Source organism: Choristoneura fumiferana, chromosome 10, assembly GCF_025370935.1.
Source record: "Choristoneura fumiferana chromosome 10, NRCan_CFum_1, whole genome shotgun sequence".
Lineage (NCBI taxonomy): Eukaryota > Metazoa > Arthropoda > Insecta > Lepidoptera > Tortricidae > Choristoneura > Choristoneura fumiferana.
Window position 1 is genome coordinate 7,137,975 of NC_133481.1, and position 20,122 is coordinate 7,158,096.

At 37.7% G+C, this 20,122-nt stretch overlaps 1 protein-coding gene across 1 annotated transcript in view; it reads right to left on the minus strand.

Annotated features, from left to right (window-relative positions):
- The window catches only part of tutl (immunoglobulin superfamily member turtle), a 93,739-nt gene extending 79,982 nt beyond the window's left edge, over positions 1-13,757 (minus strand). The window contains exon 1 of the mRNA XM_074093306.1: positions 13,448-13,757. The gene's annotated coding sequence lies outside the window, so the exon portion shown is untranslated. The remainder of the gene's footprint in view (positions 1-13,447) is intronic.
- Between the last annotated feature and the right edge of the window lie 6,365 nt (positions 13,758-20,122).

Below are 20,122 nucleotides of genomic sequence, written 5' to 3' on the forward strand. Positions count from 1 at the left end.
TGCGGTGTGCCCTCTCCTTGGACACACAGAAGAAAATTTCATTAAATTCTGCGGAACGACGCTAAATCAAATTGAAGCGACATCATTCGTACAGAGTGCAGTGCCGGCCGACGTCGACGCCGCGTCGCAATAAACCGAGCAAAAATATTCGCCACGCGATACAGAAACACTTAATTTAAATGAAAACCTCCCCGCAAACTCGTCTGTTTTTATTACACCTGTACTTGTGTTGATATATTTTACCGGAAAAAAACTTTGAAAACTCGTGATAATCAGAAGTAGACAATTAGAACCAAGTACAAAAAGAAAATGACAGGAAAATATCCCGAATCACCCACGACAGACTTTTAGAAGACACTAATTATTCCAATAAGAAAGGTAGAGGTAACTAGGTACCTTCGCTTAATTTCCAAATTAAAATTCAAAATGCGATCCAATCCAAGTAATCACATCTACATGTACTTGTGCAGTAACTTAACTAGTCGATACCTTTAACTTTTACTACTCTTAACAGATAATGATACGTGTTTAAAAGTAATGAAAGAAAGATGAAAATCTACAGTACTGATTACGCGCCATCCTGACCCCGACCTGGCATAAATGCAGATAATCTATTCCGTAATTACCTATGTATATTTGTAGGCACCTATCTATGTAAACGTTGTTTGATTTACGGAGCTCGCCTCGCCCGTTGAAATGAAACGGTTCGTAACCGTCGGAGCCGACCACGTGTCATGGCCATGGATTCTGTGCGCATCGAGCCAGTCCGCAGGCAACACCGCTAACGCGCTGGGTTGGCGTATTGTTCAGTGTTACTAAGATGAATCTGTGCCTAGAAACCAACGACTAAACTACCTACGCTGTATGCAAGACTTACGCCTATATATATAGTTCTAGTAACATGCTGGCCCAACGAGTACAGAGAGGCTTTCATGGCCGCTCTTGTGCCGCACGCCCAACTCAAATTGCAAAGAGCATGCATTGTGTAACAGCTACAAAACGCCGATGACGTATCCATTCATTGTTAAATTATAATCTTTCGGCAAATTGCCAGTTCGATGGCGCAGGTAGAGACCGTTTACCTAGCATTGTTTCGTAACCCTTCTCTAAAATGTACTGTCTCTTGCTTAGTACCTCTGCAGACGCACTGAACTAAGCATATTTTTCAGGCACAGTGCTAAAAAATCCTACTTTATTTTTTTTACTTGTTTGCAACAATGTGACTAAAATTCGATGTCATATATTGCTGTAAGTTTGAGTGTATTGCAGGTAGAGTCGAAATATCGTATATACGACATAATGGCATATAATCGACCCGTTAGATATCCGAAATCAATGAAGTTTCTGAGAAGTGTTTTGTATATAATATCATTTAATAATATTGTATAGGTAGTCATTTACGATGACGCGTGCCATGGTTCTTATTACAATGTCATGAATGTCTAATTTTGTCAAAAAAACCCCCGGGAAAGGCACTAGATATAAATCTTGTTAAAAAAATATACCTCGTTGAGTTTCTTGCCGGATTCTTCTTAACAGAAGTTTTTCCGAACCGGTGGTAGATTTTTATTGACATTCATAAGTGCTTCTTATAGCCTAAATTGAATAAAGATATTTTGACGTTGACTTTGACTATAGGTACTATTTGGCGGAAAAACAAAGTTCTATAAAAACACAAAGTAATTCCATATCTACAAATTTGGGTTAGCCACATATTATGCTCAAGAGCTGATTTTCTAAAGCTTCAGCAAAGATAGCAAAGGATTTCAAAATAGTGAATAGCCGAGTCTAGCGGAGGCGGAGATTGTTTGCAGTTGCTTATTGGGTGCAAACACTGCGGCTGTGGAGCGTCACTACGTTATAGTGGTGTGTTCGGTTCAAGCAAGATCTTCCATAAACCGACTAAGCGGTTATTGGAATCTCTTCAGCATATATTTGATGTGAAATATTAACAGTTCATACGTCACGCAGTTGAGTGAGAGAGATCAGTATTTATGCTGTAGATTTCAACGAATTAAAAAAAGTTCTGTTCAATAGTAAATTTGACAATGACGATTAGTGTAAGCAAGCCGATTTCTTACCCCATTAAAACCAATTTCCATAGATTGAAAGATGTAAAATTTAATTGACATATAGAGTTCCATAATTATACATTTTAAAAACTTTTTAGTCGGTCAAACGTAATTTTCAAGGTCTGTTATGTAGCTAAAAGCGAGATAAATGATACGCGTTGAGCGCACAACAAGTGTTTATGCCGGGCATCGAACCGCGGGCTGGTCCAGCAGGTTTGCGCGTCCTGTCGGCGTGTGGTTACACGGCACACGCGCCACCGGCCACCGGCTCCTAGCTCCTATATGGCCAGTTATCGACTTGACATATGTATGAAGTATATGTTAGGTAAATAAGATGCTACTTTATCGTATCGTATCATTACATCTATCATTATAGTTACAACTGTAATGATAGATGTAATGTTATTAGAAATAAATAAAATGAAATAATGACGCACGCAACGTGTCTACTATACCGTCCTGTGCTTGTCCTATGGGAATACTTAAATCATAAGTACCTTATCTATCATAAATTTCCATTATGTGTTTAGTTGATTTCGTTCTCCGAAAGTTCTGATAGTTTCACAGCTTTAGCGTTATAAAGTTATAGAGCAAGTATCTAAACAAACAAGACCAAAATAAATAAAAAACGCTTGTTACACTTTAATACATAGTACCAAAATAAGTGGGGTGAGTGTGGCAGGCAAGCGAAGAGGAAGCAGGCAGCGGTTCACTAGTCGCGACACAAGTGTGCACACTCCGCGTCTACTGCGGCTTCTGTGGTTTGCAAACACACTGGCACTTTCACCGACTCCCAGCTCATTAGCGATGCCGCTCCGACACTCTTCTGTAAACACTTGACGCCTACAAATGGCTTGCTGAACAAAACGTACCTTCCTTTCCGAAGAGTGACCAAACAATAGGAGAATTAGCATCACGAAGTCTCGAGCCATTAGTTTTGGAAAATATTATAAATACTTTGTATATTTAACTGATAAGGCCCTCCCTACTTTCTTTTATAATTTCGCAACAATATTTAACGCTACATAAACTTGGCTGAGAACTCGAAACTGTACCTCTATATGGACCAAGAAATTGGATTACCATCCTGAGGTTTAATGGGTTTTGTAGTGCTTAAACCGTCAAAGACTATTTTCACTCACAAGTCAATATGACATGACAGCCTTATTGTTTTATGTCTGAAGTAGGAACTGTCATTAAAATTGGTAAATCACTTTCTTGGTCGACTACACCTACGTCGAATTTCTGGGTCAGTGCAGAAAATAGAAGTGGTCGATTTATGAATTGCCTATTGAGGTACTAGAGCTACATACACCCCGTCCAGCGCTTCCATAGCGAAAGTATCTGGACGGCGTGTATGTAGGTCTAGTATCTCGGGAACGCGCAAGTGTCTACGCGCGAGTGCCCTCGCGCGCAAAACGCTCCGTCTGGACAGGCTCTAAGCCAGGGTTTCTTAAAGTGTGGTCCACGGACCCCTTAGGGGTCCGTAGCATATGTATCAGGGGTCCCCAGGAGCTCAGTCTGTCAAACATATTTATTAGGACATTTCCAAAAATTGTTTTGATAGGGGTCCGTGGAATTGTTTAAATTGTGAAAGTGGTAGCAACCGTCACTATTGTACCTACCGATTTGTCAAACCTAAAACCTAAAATTGCTAAAAGTGGCTCCGAAACGGTAAGGTTTCGTGTGCTCTGCCTACCCCATTTGGGAATACAGGCGTGATGTTTGTGTGTGTGTGAAAGTGTGTGTGTCCGTGACTGCAAAAAGTTTAAGAAACCCTGCTCTAAGCAGTGGGTAACGCGACCTGGTTGCAGATGCTAACGTATAAATGATGCTTTCCTTACGACACAAAAAACGCATATACTTGCCTGGCTTCAAATAATCACATTCAGTGGCAAACAATGGTCAGTAAAACTTCGTAGGATGCGCACGTAAGTTATTTGTAATGAGCTGAAGGTAGCCCAAATCGTCCCCGACCAATACCGAGGGTTGTAATGATCGTAGCCGCACTGCGTGAATCGTAACAAATCCATTCTCACGATCATTTTAATTTTAATTGAAGGCATTAAGCATTCCGCCTGCCCGACATAATTACACGTATGTACATAAAATGAGAATTTCCCCTCTGGTTAACGTGGCGGTCACGACAAATAATTTCCTTGATTTTTATTTGTAAATATTTTTTGTTTTAGTGGCACATTGCATACAAATAGGTAAGAATGCTGCCTGATGATTAATTAAGTATAGTTTTATACAGGTGAATTACTAAGTAGGTGGGTATTTAATTAGTAAGCAAGTACAATTACCAAGAAGAAAAAAATATTCTAACTAAATAATTTATTGAATCAGGCGTTACTTTGCGGAGGTCCATATTTTAGTTCATTTAGTTCGTAGTTTATTCTAACTAAGATTATTTAGCTCATATAACAAAATTTTTACTTGAGTGAAGCGTTGATGTCTGAAGCAGCGTTTCCACCAATAATGTGCGAGGATGGGTTGCGAACTCTGGTGGACGCTGCTTAAATTATCTAAATGATTAGCAGTAAGAGAAGTCGTTTTTGTCCCTGTATATTGCTGGTTCGGTACGTCCATAAGACTCCACTAGGTACAGTAAACTCCGACAGATTATAGGACTCTACTTCTTTACTAGTTTGTCAACATCAAAAGTAACCATCAATGGTCAACTAAATGGCCTAAATATCTGAGCAAATTTGATTGCTTAGCTACATGAAGTCGGTTAAAAATACAATTGTGTATCCGTACAGTCAAGTGCATATATATGTATACATCCCAAAGTTTCAAAAAATGGCATCATCATTAATATCATAGATTTGGGAACATCTAAATGTGCATAAACATGTATATACATGCTCTTTCTTGGGGGTTGATGTTGATTAAATTAGTAGACGGATATTGAAGCTCAAAAAAAAAGTAGCTCACTTACAATATTAGTCGCCAAGTCATCAATTTTGAAGATAATATATTTATCGGTAAGCAGAGTTACATTAATTGTTGTTTGTAAATTGTCGCTCGATTTTGCATAACTTGCTGGTAATGTAAAGATGGCATATTAGTTTAATAGAAGCTGTTCTATTAACCCGTTGCTTACATACAAAAAAGACGTTCCGTTGCGGATGCTGAATAAATCTTTTTCTTTAGTCACTGCTTTTATTGTTTCCCTTAAGAAATAAGAAACGTTTATTGTAATATCGAAGCAATTTTGCGGTAGTGAGAGTATAGTATCATTATGTAACGTAACGGCAGTGACAGTTGGTAGAGCACTACAGGTAAAATGTCGATGTTCAAAATATCGGAAGTTGTTATATCTATGGTTAAAACAAGGTTAAAATGTCTAAGATTGAAAGATTGAGTGATTAAAATATCGAATGATTAAAAATATCGATAACCATTATTTATATCTCTTATATCTTTGTTATATTATCAATCTAAACACATGTGTCATACTTCCTAGCGGTGACATGGTGTCGTATGGAATTCAAAATTCAAACTCACATCAAAAAAACGTACGAAAAATGTACTAAATTGTACGCTCATTAAAAAAAACGTACTATAAGTAGTTACGGGAAAACAATGATCAATCAGTCACCGCCAGGAAGGATACCTACTTCCTGGCGGGCGCTATCTATTTCCCTATGAAGCAGTCGACGTTTCAAATTTCTTGTGAAGCAAAAAATGTACGAAAAATTTACGAAATTGTACGCTAGTTAAAAAAAAATTACTACCCGTAGTTACGAGAAAACAGTGATTGATCAATCTGTCACCACCAGGAAGGATACTTCCTGGCGGGCGCTATCTATTTTATTATGTAGCAGTCGTGTTTTCAAATTTCTTGTGAATCAGAAAAAATGTATGAAAAATGTACTAAATTGTAAGCTAATTTAAAAAAAAACCGGCTAAGTGCGAGTCGGACTCGCGCACAGAGGGTTCCGTACAAATTATTAAAAATATTTTTATTATATGATGTAAATAAAAATTTACGCTTTTCGCAATTTTTCCTTTATCCGTGCTATTAAGAAGTACCTCGTACCAAATTTTAAGATTCTGAGTTCACGGGAAGTAGGTAGTAGGTATCCTGTAGGTTCTGATTCCCTTGCGAGTGTCGAAAATTTGAACGGTTGTATCTTTGGATTGCGTTGGCTTAGAAGTTTGATTTTTTTTCAAAGATCCAAGGGACAGTAGACCTGAGTATTTGATATGAATTTTAGCTTGATACCTCCACGGGTTCCTGAGAAAAAGGGTCTTGACAGACAGACAGACAGACGGACAAAAAGTGATCCTATAAGGGTTCCGTTTTTTCCTTTTGAGGTACGGAACCCTAAAAAGAGAAGTATTACACGTAGAAAAAAAGAAACTCTTTAGAACCTGAACGTACACTTTTCTCGTAAGTACGTGTAGTACTCTTTTTAGGGTTCCGTACCCAAAGGGTGCCAACGGGACCCTATTACTGAGACTCCGCTGTCTGTATGTCTGTCTGTATGTCTCTCTGTCTGTCCGTCCGTCCGTCTGTCACAGGGCTCTATCTCTGAAGCCGTAAAAGTTAGACACTTGAAATTTTCAGCTATTTGTAGCTATGTCGTTTGAATATTTACCTTTAAGTTTGCGATTTTAATGATGTTTTATAAAAGCTTCGATAATATAATATAGTGACTGTCTGATTGTGTGGTTTATTCGTTTTTGTGCAAAATTAATAAAGCAATTTATGAACCACAAACCTCAATGAAGCCAACTTTGATAAAGCAATCGCCAAATCCACATCGTATTAATCACTGTTTACCTATTGTTTTTTACACTAAAAAAATCATACTAAGGGGCTGTTTCACCATCCATTGATTAGTGTTAACTGGCGGTTAGGTGTGATGCCGTCTCTATTTGTTTTGTTCGAATAGACGGAGACGGCATCACATTTAACCGTCGGTTAACGGTAATCAATGGATGGTGAAACAGCTCCTAAGTATTTAACACTATTTACTAGGTTTAAAATTTATTCACACTAGTCGAGCTTCTTATTATTTAATTACACAACGTAAGAAGTCCGCCGAGTTTCCCGCGAGTGAACCGCGCTGACAGCTATTTTTTTTAGCCGCGCGCGGCGCGTTGTGGGCAATGGTTTCAGAAGCAAACAGCCAGAACCAAAGAGGATGAGAATTCTAATTATTTTTTATTCGAAATACTTGCACAAGTGCTTACATTTCGGCAATACTTTTAGAAGCTTTTCTTTAGCTTGCCCTGTTTGTTTATTTATTGTTTGTTTGGGTCAAATCTTGGAAGCTAAATTTGACCCACTTCCAGTGGTCCGATCGACTTGAAATTTGGCATACTTATGTAAATTTGGCGACAATACAATAATATGGTACTGACATCTTGGTGGTCCTGCCAGGATCGTCTCTGCAGGAGGGAACTCCTCAATAGTTAATAGTACCGACTTGAAATTTGGTACAGATATGTAGTTTAGACGACAATGCAAGTACAGTCAACAAAAAGTACATTCGGCAAAAAAGCTTGTATTAAAAATATTTTTATTAACAAAAACTTATTACAAGCATTATATTTATTTGCAGTGTAATGTAACTATGTTTGCTCGGGTGGAATCTTTCAACTCAAATTTGAAGTGGATATCTTCAACCGATTGAGCTAAAATTTTACACGCATGTATAAATCCGATGACAATATTATTATAACATTATTATTATTTATTGTACACACACTCACACTTACATCTATCATTACAGGCTTGACCTAATGCGACAGAGTAGTTCCATTCCAACATGGAGCAACATGGAGTTGATCTGATGATAAAGCTAGCGGGTGACCATAGAAACTGTGAATAAACGACACGACCGCATCGAGTTTGGACTCGTTTGGAAAGTACAGTCAAAGTACAGTCAGCAAAAAAAACTTATACCTATTAGAAGAATTTTAAGAAAAAATTTTACTGAACTGTTTACGGAACCCTTCATGTACGAGTCCGACTCGCACTTGACCATTTTTTTTTTTAATTAGCGTACCTACAATTTCGTACATTTCTCGTAATTTTTTTCTGATTCACAAGAAATTTGAACAGTCGACTGCTACATAGTGGAATAGATAGCGCCCGCCAGAAAGTATCCTTCCTGCCTGGCGGTGACATATTGATCACTTTTTTCTCGTAACTAAGGGTAGTACAATTTTTTTAACTAGCGTAGAATTTAGTACATTTTTTCTGATTCACAAGAAATTTTAAAACACGACTTCTACATTTTTTTTTAATTAGCGTAAAATTTAGTACCTTTTTTTTGATGTGAGTGAATTTTATGCGACACCATGTCACCGCCAGGAAGTATGGCACAACATCACGAATATTTCTAGCACTCGCCGGCCGCTGCTCGCTTCGCTCGCTTGGCTCGTGCGTTGTTGTTGTCACGGTTCTAACCTAACCGAGCCAAATATTTTTGGTAATTCATCATTTTACCGAAATGTCTGTAAAGGTCAATAAAGGTTAGGTTAGGTTAGTATTGCGTCGAGGCGCCTTAACTGCTCGGAATAGGAGCTCCGCTTGAAGCGAAGCTCCGTCGACCCTTTCACGTGATACTTTTGTAGATAATTCGATTTTCGATATATTGGACGTAGGTTATCTAACCATTCGACAATATAAATTTACGATATTTTAATCTTCGATATTACCTTTAAATTTTCGACATTTTGAACGTCGACATTTTACCCGTAGATATTTTAACTTACGATATTCAAGTATGTAACCTGGTAGAGTCGTTGAGAATGATAGTATCACCTAGCTGATCCTTTATAGAAATGCGATAAATAACACTTAGATTTTAATAAGCTACTGTAATACTTACCTATATTATATAGCAAGTGAATAAGGTACTAGGGAAAATAGAAACAGATTGTTGATCTTTAGGCTGGTCACACATGCGACAGTTACGTGGTGTGAATTTTAAATAGTTGTGGCGCCACGCGACCCTCCGGTCCCGGACTAAAGCTCGGGCCTGGAGTGTACTATGTATGACTATGCTCGACCTAATTCGTTGAGTTCGATGTTTGCTTCATATGAATCATTTATTGAATCAGGCGGAGGTCCATATCAATGAACTAAAACAACTTTTCTCACCCGTGACCTTAAAGTCATTGTTTTAGTTAATTCATATGAATCACAATTACACAAAATACTTGATACATTTCTTGGAACAAGTGCCTTTTTAAACAAACTCGCCAAAATGTTGGTAAAACTTATGAACTTTCAGGCAGTACGGGCAGGGATACATCATACCTACTTAGTGCCTACGCCACAGCCAAATCAAGATTTTTTTTTTACATAACTGAGTAACATCTACCTATTCTTTGTCAATGTATATCTATATTGTACTTATAGTATAACTCAAGATAGTATATGTACAAGCTAAGCTTTCTTAAAGATTCTAAGAGCTGAAAAAAGACAAAGTACTTTTACGTAAAGGATGTTCCAGTGTTTACTTTAGCAATCCCCAAAAAAGAGAAAAAAAGTAAGGCGGTACGTATAACAGGTACAAATCCCGGTAAATCATCAGGGTAAACAGACCGGGTAAGCTGTTTATTTAGTTTCTCACGATGGTGTATTTATTTTCCCATTAGATAGAAATGTATGAATGGATTTTCATTCAACTGCTCCGGCTTAATGTTGTTCAGTGGAAGAAACTTCTTTCTTATTTGAACTGGGGCGGGTTTGGAAAATACTAAGAATGTAGTGGGGCCAGAAATCAGGCACTTACTATGTTTCTGCCCTATGCATAGCTATAGCAGAAATCCTACTAATATTATAAATGTGAAAGTTTGTAAGTGAGTGAGTTTGTGAGTGAGTAAGTATGTTTGTTACTTCTTCACGCAAAAACAGCTGGACGGATTTGGATGAAATTTGGCAACACGTTAGTTTATAACCTGGATTAAAACATAAAATACGTTTTTATCCCGATATTCCCACGGGATAGGGATAAAATCTCTAAATAACAACCGCTGGGCTTAGAGTCATGAAATTTGGTATGTAGGTAGTTGGACGTCTGGAATAACACATAGGCGACTTTTTGACCCGATATTCCCACGGGATACCTAGGGATAAAATGTCGAAATAACAACCGCTGGGCTTAGAGCCCTGAAATTTAGTATGTAGGTAGCTGGACCTCTGGATTAAAACATAAAATACTTTTTATCCCGATATTCCCACGGGATAGGGATAAAATCTCTAAATAACAACAGCTGGGCTTAGAGTCATGAAATTTGGTATGTAGGTAGCGACGTCTGGAATAACACATAGGCGACTTTTTGACCCGATATTCCCACGGGATACCTAGGGATAAAATGTCGAAATAACAACCGCTGGGCTTAGAGCCCTGAAATTTAGTATGTAGGTAGCTGGACCTCTGGAATAACACATAGGCTACTTTTTATCCCGAAATTCCCACGGGATAGGGATAACTTCTCGAAATAATAACCGCTAAGCTTAGTGTCATGAAATTCGGTATGTAGGTAGCGACGTCTGGAATAACACATAGGCTACTTTTTTTCCCGATATTCCCACGGGATAAGGATAAAATCTCGAAATAACAACCGCTGGGCTTAGACATAAAATTTGGTAAGTATGTAAGATTGTTTTTTTGGAATCTTTTTCTATTTTTTATTTAATTTTTTTTTTTGTTTCTTTTAAGGTCATCTCGTAAAACCTATATCGAAAATACAAACTGAAATATAGATGCATAGAAAAATCCAAAAAATAAGACCAGCGCTAGGAATCGAACCCAGGTCCTCGGCATTCCGTGCCACGTGCTATACCACTACACCACCACTGGACACTGATACAGACACGAATTTCTCCTATGCACCACATATCTCAGCTTGTTTGTTTTCTTATTTAGTCACTTAAGCAGCGACACTAGCGACATCTATGCTGTAGCCCTCATCGAGAGACTTTCAGCATCCCCATTGGAACTAACCGCTCACCCGGACAAGAGAGGTCGTTATTAAGCAATCAAATTAAGATTGTTTTTTTGGAATGTTTTTGTATTTTTATTTCAATTCCAAATTTTTTGTTACTTTTATGGTCATCCCGTAAAACCCATATCGAAAATACAAACTGAAATATAGATGCATATAAAACCAGAAAAATAAGACCAGCGCTGGCAATCGCTGAATCAGTGAAAGTTTCTCGATGAAGGCTACAGCATAGATGTCGCTAGTGTAGTGTTGCTGCTTAAGTGACTAAACAAGAAAACAAACAAGCTAAGATATGTGGTGCATAGGAGAAATTCGTGTCTGTATCACTTTCCAGTGGTGGTGTAGTGGTATAGCACGTGGCACGGAATGCCGAGGACCTGGGCTCGATTCCCAGCGCTAGTCTTAATTTTCTGGTTTTTCTATGCATCTATATTTCAGTTTGTATTTTCGATATGGGTTTTACGGGATGACCGTAAAAGTAACAAAAAATTTGGAATTGAAATAAAAAATGCAAAAAGATTCCATAAAACCAATCTTAATTTGATTGCTTACTAACGACATCTCTTGTCCGGGTGAGCGGTTAGTTCCCATGGGGTGCTAAAAGTTTCCCGATGAGGGCTACAGCATAGATGTCGCTAGTATCGCTGCTTAAGTGACTAAACAAGAAAACAAACAAGCTGTGATATGTGGTGCATAGGAGAAATTCGTGCCTGTATCACTGTCCAATGGTGGTGTAGTGGTATAGCACGTGGCACGGAATGCCGAGGACCTGGGTTCGATTCCCCCAGCGATGGTCTTATTTTTCTGGTTTTTCTATGCATCTATATTTCAGTTTGTATTTTCGATATTTGGTAGGTAGGTAGCTGGACGTCTGGAATAACACATAAGCTACTGCTGTATGTAATTATTTACGCGTGCGAAGCCGCGGGTAAACGCTAGTATGTTATAAATAGTGATTTCTTTCGTTCCCAAATCATACTTTGAAAACGTTATTTGTTCACTATGCATTCTGCGTTGTCTGTCTGTCTGTACCTTCTTAGTGCTTCTTATCAGCGCCGGCGCTTATGTCACATTAGAGAAGCTATTGTGTAGAAAAATTGGCGTCCTATGGATTCTATTGGTACGTTTTCTCGTATCAAATGATGGTCTAGCGTAAAGTTCAGATTATTAGTGGAGAATGATATCGATCTGTACTGTACATTCAAAATTAAAGCTTTTATAACAAACCGTGCATATTAAATAGGTAGGTACCTTTTTTTTCGATTCAACAGTTCTACATGTTTGTAGCACCAGAACAGCGAATCGTTCAGATTAGGTAGGTCCAACCAACTTCTTTTTGTTCATAGGTATTGGTATGGTAGGTACCGTGAGAAATTGAGAGCAGAGCAGCTCCTCCTACTCTCGGTTGTTCTGTCCGAAAGCACACCGTCGGTTCAATAACTCGGCAGCGCCTTCCAACTTATACTAACTTGATGTGAGTGTGACGAAGACAGCATGTATCGAAATAGTGATACGAGTAATACAAGAATGACATAGGATAAAGAAAACATACCACAGTCGGCATTAATTAAGACAGTTGGCCAAAAAGAAAGTGATTTGTCTCACTTAATCTATCTTATACGTAGACTACAAGCATTTGGTATACAACAAGTTACCTACTTCTTTACCTTTCTCTATGTAATTTATCTAATCTATGATTATTTTTTTATGATTTTACTATAATATTGGTAGGTAAGCAAGTGTATTTTCCCAATCTAATGACAGCGTAATTTGAGAATGCTTATCAAGCTTTGGTATATCAAACACTAATGAACTACTTAATAAAAATGCTGAACCTAGATAATATTGTTGAAGTACCAATTTTGCGATGAAAAACAGGGGCCTTCGGTACTGAGTCAAAGATGCTTTTCGTAAACTTTGCACGTAATCATAACGTTCTAAATACATAGTGCCAACCTTAGTTCAATTTCGAAATCCAAAATGATATCTTACGCTAAGGTAAGGTTTGCGTTTGGTTTGGATGTCACAATTGTGTAACATTTCTTTCTATCAATGCATCAAATGAATGCAGTGTCTCTACCACTGCCACATGACATGAACCAGTTTATGTGTTCAATCTAAATTGTGGTCATATAAATTTCATGGCTCTTTTTTCAGTTTCAGATAGTGCTATTTCATACTTTGCTGTAATTTTGCGTTCAAATTCAGTAAATAGAAACACCGATGTTTCTTATTTCAAGTTGGATGAATCCGAAATAGGTATCTCCTTAACTCGCTTCACTCTTTTCTGTTGTAAGTTTTAGGTTCTTACATTAAATTTGGAGTCTTTGAAGATCATGTAAATACAAGCACTGTACTTTAGCTATGTTTACGGTTAACATGACAGGTAAACTTACCTTATGATGTTTGAAGGCAAGATCTATTCATGAACGGGTTCAGGAGTCTGCTGTGTAGTGTGTAGTTAAAATTGCCGCATTCCACTGTAATCGGGCTGGCGCAGCTTCCCTATCTGGACCGGTTGTTTACCAGGGCTATGGATGTCCAACTTGTATGATAAAGTTATCACTTAAACGGCTACTAGCACACTGAAACGAATCGAATGGAAGAACGGCATCGTGTATGTGTTGTTTTTGATATAATTCGTGCGGACACAGAAACAGGTGAGTGGACGCGGTGGACAGGACAGGTGGCTCGAGTGCGGAGACGCGCGCGGGACTGCAGAGCGATGCCGCGCCGCCCGCTGCGCCGCGCGCCCGCGACGCCAGCGCCACTACGCGCATGTCTAGTAGCGGCAACCCTCGGTGCCTTACATTATATTCCTAAAAGCCTCACTCACTCAGTTGCACATGGATGGAGCTATCCTATGCAATTAATGTTTAATGTGTCCCGCGGCACGTATGTGCATAGATACAGGTCATTATTAAACCCATAATGGACTATAAGATACCTTTAAGATGCCTTTAAGAAGATTGGAGATATGGTTTCGCGAAAACGAGGAATGAAAAAAGGGCCACAGGTTTGACCCAGTTCTAAATCCTCACGAATATTTGAGTGAGACTGGGAGTGGCACCTCGACTTAACAATAATGCTTTGGTGGATTTCTGCATGCGCATACGTTGAGTATGTGTAGGTACGTGTAACTTAACTTACTTACCTTTAACAGGTATATCTATGCAATACAAAAGGTTACTCTACCTAGCGATTAGCGAATGTTGAACCTGTAGATATAGTGATAGGATATAGCTTTTACCCGCGCCTTCGCACGCGTAAACTATTCGGTCTGGGAGTTGCAATTGAAATTTTCGGGATTTTACAAAATTCCCCTGGAAATATACAAAATTTATATTGTGGTCCTCATTGAGGTTGTGTTGTGAATAACTGTACAAAATTCAAGACTAAACCCAGTGCTGAAATTTCAAAATTTTTCCCTATCCAAATTCAAATTCAAATCATTTATTCAGTAAATAGGCCGCAATGGGCACTTTTACACGTCAAGAAGAATGCGCCGCAAGAACCTTGGCAGAAAGTCATTTTTCCAAAATAAAATAATTACGAATAAAATAGTTAACCCTTTATAAGGCCCCATTTATTGGAGCATACTACCAAGAATCAAAAGCAGCTATCAGCTTACCAAATTTCATGACCAGCGGTTGTTATTTCGACATTTTATCCCTAGGTATCCCGTGGGAATATCGGGTCAAAAAGTCGTATATGTGTTTTTCTAGACATCCAGCTACCTACATACCAAATTTCATGACTAAGCCCAGCGGTTATTATTTCAAGATTTTATCCCTATCCCGTAGGAATATCGGGGTAAAAAATAGCCTATGTGTTATTCCAGAGGTCCAGCTACCTACATACGAAATTTCATGCCTCTTAGCCCAGCGGTTGTTATTTCGACATTTTATCCCTAGGTATCCCGTGGGAATATCGGGTCAAAAAGTCGCTTATGTGTTATTCCAGACGTCCAACTACCTACATACCAAATTTCATGACTCTAAGCCCAGCGGTTGTTAAATCGAGATTTTATCCCTCTCCCGTGGGAATATCGAGATTTTTTAATCCTATATTTTAATCCAGGTTATAAACTAACTTTTCGCCAAATTTCATCCAAATCCGTCCAGCCGTTTCAGCGTGAAGAAGTAACAAACATACTCACTCACTCATTCACTCACAAACTTTCACATTTATAATATTACTAGCTTTTACCCGCGGCTTCGCACGCGTAAACTATTCGGTCTGGTAGTTGCAATTTAAATTTTCGTGATTTTACAAAATTCCCCTGGAAATTTCTAAAATTTATATCGTGGTCTTCATTGAGGTGTGTTGTGAATAACTGTACAAAATTCAAGACTCTAAACCCAGTAATGAAATTACAATTGTTTTCCCAATTCAAATTCAAAATTCAATCATATCATTTCTGGCCCAGTGGTTGTTATTTCGAGATTTAATCCCTAAATATCCCGTGGGAATATCGGGTCAAAAGTCGCTTATGTGTTATTCTAGAGATCCAGCTACCTATATACCAAATTTCATGACTCTAAGCAAGCGTTATTATTTCGAGATTTTATCCCTATCCGTGAGAATATTGGGATAAAAGTAGCCTATGTGTTATTTCAAAAGTCCAGCTACCTACATACTAAATTTCATGGCTCTTAGCCCAGCGGTTGTTATTTCAAGATTTTATCCTAGGTATCCCGTGGGAATATCGGGTCAAAAGTAGCTTATGTGTTATTTTCGAGGTCCAACTACCTATATACCAATTTCATGACTCTAAGCCAAGCGGTTATTATTTCGAGATTTTTATCCCTATCCCGTGAGAATATTGGGATAAAAGTAGCCTATTGTTATTTCAAAAGTCCAGCTACCTACATACTAAATTTCATGGCCTTAGCCCAGCGGTTGTTATTTCAAGATTTTCCCTAGGTATCCCGTGGGAATATCGGTCAAAAGTAGCTTATGATTCTCGAGGTCCAACTACCTATCCAAATTTCATGACTCTAAGCAAAGACAAATTTTATCTCTATCCCGAGGGAATATCGGGATAAAAAATAACCTATGTGTTATTCCAGAGGTGCAGCTATCCACATAGCAAATTTCATGGCTCTAAGCCTAGTGGTTGTTATTTCGAGATTTTATCCCTTAGTATCCCGTGGGAATATCGGGTCAAAAAGTCGCTTATGAGTTATTCAGACGTTCAGCTACCTACATACCAAATTTCATGACTCTAAGCCTAGCGGTTATTATTTCAAGATTTTATCCCTATTCCGTGGAATATCGAAATAAAAGTAGCCTATGTGTTATTTCAGAAGTCTATCTACCTATGTATATACTAAATTTCAAGGCTCTAAGCCCAGCGGTTGTTATTTCAAGATTTTATCCCTAGATATCCCGTGGGAAATATCGGGTCAAAAGTCACGTATGTGTTATTCCTGACGTCCAGCTACCTACATACCAAATTTCATGACTCTAAGCCCAGCGGTTATTATCAAGATTGTATCCCTATCCCGTGGGAATATTGGGATAAAAAGTATCCTATGTTTTAATTCAGGTTATAAACTAACTTTTCGCCAATTTTCATCCAAATCCGTCCAGCCGTTTCAGCGTGAAGAAGTAACAAACATACTCACTCACTCATTCACTCAGAAACTTTCACATTTATAATATTATTAGTAGGATATATAATATATATGTGTGTTGTAGGTACCTACAGACAGATAGTTAAGTTTCAGATCAGCAACTTAAGAAGCATATTTCGTCAAAAACGGGATGGAACCGATAGAAGAGATGAATGAGTATATCGCACGTGCGTGATACAGAGTATAAGTAGGTAGGTATGTCCTAAAACATATATCTTTCGAAAAGTCAAGCCATATTTCAATAAATCCATGATTAAAATTAATCACATCACGTTATTTACTGGGAGCATTTATATTGATTAAGGTTTTTGGCATATCAGATCAGCACATTGGTTGGTTCATTCGTATTCGGATCAGCCTGTAAATATTACGATCAGAGGAAAGTCGATTGGATTTATTTAAATACAAGAAAAAAAATATATCAGGAAATGCGTCTAACAAACCTGTCAACCTTGTGTATGCCTGCCCGTTAATATTGGATCACACCCCTGCATGCAGTGTCCTCCTGCATACCCGCCCTTCCTTAAGTAGGTAGGGGTGGCAAACGAACGAGTCAACCACTGGTGTGAGAGTGAGCCTAATGATATGAATATGAACAACCGTAAGACCAGAAGATCTTAGCCCTCTAGGGTAAGACAGAATAATACTGCGTCAATAATTTCACCGGGTTCCGTTGGCGGAAACCAGCAGAATTAGTGAAAGTGTGTTAACCTAGTAGGTATCGCTCGGTCGGACTCAACTACACAAGGTCCTGCCACCCGCAAACTTCGATCATCAATACGTACCGTTCATCAAAGCCCGCAAAACAATACATTTTTATATTCACTTGAAATGTGTGGTATTTTAGCGTACGTTTGGGTATTTTATTGAAAATGAGTTGGTACCTATCTATTTAAGGGCAACACACACAGAGAGCGGGCGCGGGTCGTGCGCGGGCCCGCGACGGGCGTATTTGCATGGCGGTATATGGACGCCTTCACACAGAACGCGGGCGCGGGCGCGGGTCGTGCGCGGGCCCGCGCCCGTCGCCCGTCGTCACAAACAGCGCGCGGGCCGAGCGCAGAGTTACCAACTCAAAAATATTTATCCCTAAAGCTTAAAAACCCCTAAAACTCGTTTTTAATGAAAATGTTTACTTTAAATTTGAATATTTCGCAAAAAAAATACTGAATCGAAAAATCGTCTTAGTAACCCCCTATAGTGTAGGGTCTTTTAATTTAAAAGACCCTACACTATAGGGTTGGAAAAGAAAAAAAAAACCCTTACTTTACTTCTATGGGAGGTACCCAAAATATATATTTTTTAATTTTTTTTAATTTTTCCTTGTACTATTTTGTCGGGATAGTTTTCATAATAAGTATATCCATGTAAAATTACAGCTTTGAAGCATTGATAGTCCCTGAGCAAAGCCGCGGACGGACAGAGACTGACAGACAGACAGACATGGCGAAACTATAAGGGTTCCGTTTTTGCCTTTTGGCTACGGAACCCTAAAAACCGTATTCATGCGCAGTAGCTAGTTCATTTTGGCGAGAATAAAATTTATTTATTTTATTTTTTTAATTAATTGGTAGGTACCTACTACAGAAAAATCTGTTATTTTTTCCATTGACTAGTATAAGCTTATTCCTGTCTATCTATTGTAAATCTGTTTAAAAATATAATACCTCGTTGAGTTTCGTTCATCTGAACAGAGGTTTTTCCGAACCGGTGGTAGATTATTTTGACATTCATAAGTGCTTATTGTTATAGCTTAAACTGAATAAAAATGTTTTGATTTTGACTTTGACTTTAGTGGGACCTGTACTCAAACTATGAACATTAATCATAGATTAACCTTGATTTTATTTATTTAGTTTGTACTGCTGTGCCCACGGTGGCTACGGTACTTTCGAATGGTACTCATCTCGGTTTTATAATACCTATTGTTATTTTTGGACTTTCGATTTTAATAGAAATATAATTTTTCCATAAAATCTGTTTATTTATTTAAAGATATATATATCGTCACTACTTTGAAAAGATCCGTATCTAAAATCAATATGTCAACAAAATTGAACCTTAATAATCTATTTTGACATTTTGAGGTAAGTTTTTTTTTTAAGTAGTAAATTTATCGACGTTGTAATTGATTGACCTACGAAATCTCGAAACTTCTTTTATGTGCGTATCCGTTGTATGGTTCATCAAAGTATTTGTGTCATTCTGGATTCTAGTGACCATCTGGACGTACTACCTAAACAAACGGGACTGAGTACTCTGGAAATTCGTATTTATGAAAATGAACCATACAAGCGCACAAAGTATTATTTTCCATAGCGCCTAACAGGGGCTAATTCACGGACGAGAGGGATAGTTACAACCGATGCCATTTGTCTTGTTCTTTTATCTTGCCAGCCAATAAAAATACCATTATTTAAATTTAAAATCTAACGACTATGTTAACCATGATTTTTGTATTGTGTGTCCTTACTGTTGTACTATTATTACAAAAAATAGAATATCTTGAATGGAATGTCCGATTTGAATAATTCAAAAAGTTATATTATATATTATTATTAGTTATATATTATATTTATCCGTTGCTTAGTACCCATAACACAAGCTTTGCTAAGCTTACTTTGGGACTAGGTCAATTGGTGTGAATTGTCCCGTGATATTTATTTATTTATCTACAGGTATTGAAACAGTCTTGAACATGAAATGATTTCTTTGGATAAGGACATAATTTTTACTTTTAATATTGTCATTGAAAAAATGGTCAATGGTAGTTCTAATTTTATGTTATATATGACCAATATTTTTATACCTACGTTAGCATTTAAGTAATTTAGTGACTAAACCTTTGTTAGTTAAAAATGAAAAAAAAAACGGTTACTAATAGATTTTCATTACCTTTTTTGTTACTATAAGTACTTTCCGCTCTGAACTTACTTATAATTTTTTCGCCGCTAACGAACTTATAATTTTTTCTGTGTATCAAGGTAAAAGCGGCCCGCTGGAATATCGACAAAGTCCCGCTATGTCGGGGCTTCTATTTTCTGCTCTGTGGTACGTTAGGTAAATTAACAGTAGATGAGTTACTTATATAATAATTTTCGTAAATTGGCGCACGATTTTTCATAATTAGTTGATATTGTAAAGATGGCATATTGCCTTACATAAGCAATTTTATTACCTGTTGCTTAACTACACATAAAAAGACTTTCCGTTGCAGATTCCAAAGAAAACTTTAGTCGCTGCACTTATTATTTCACATTAATAAATTGATACATATGTTTTGTACTAAGTATTTGTATTATTTATTTCTTAATCCATCCCTAATCCCTCAGAAATTTTCCATAGCTAGTGTTTATAATAAACAATTAGCTGGAAGATTGAAATTTTCTCACAAAAATCTTAGGTATGGTCACCCTATTGAAAGGGACAAAG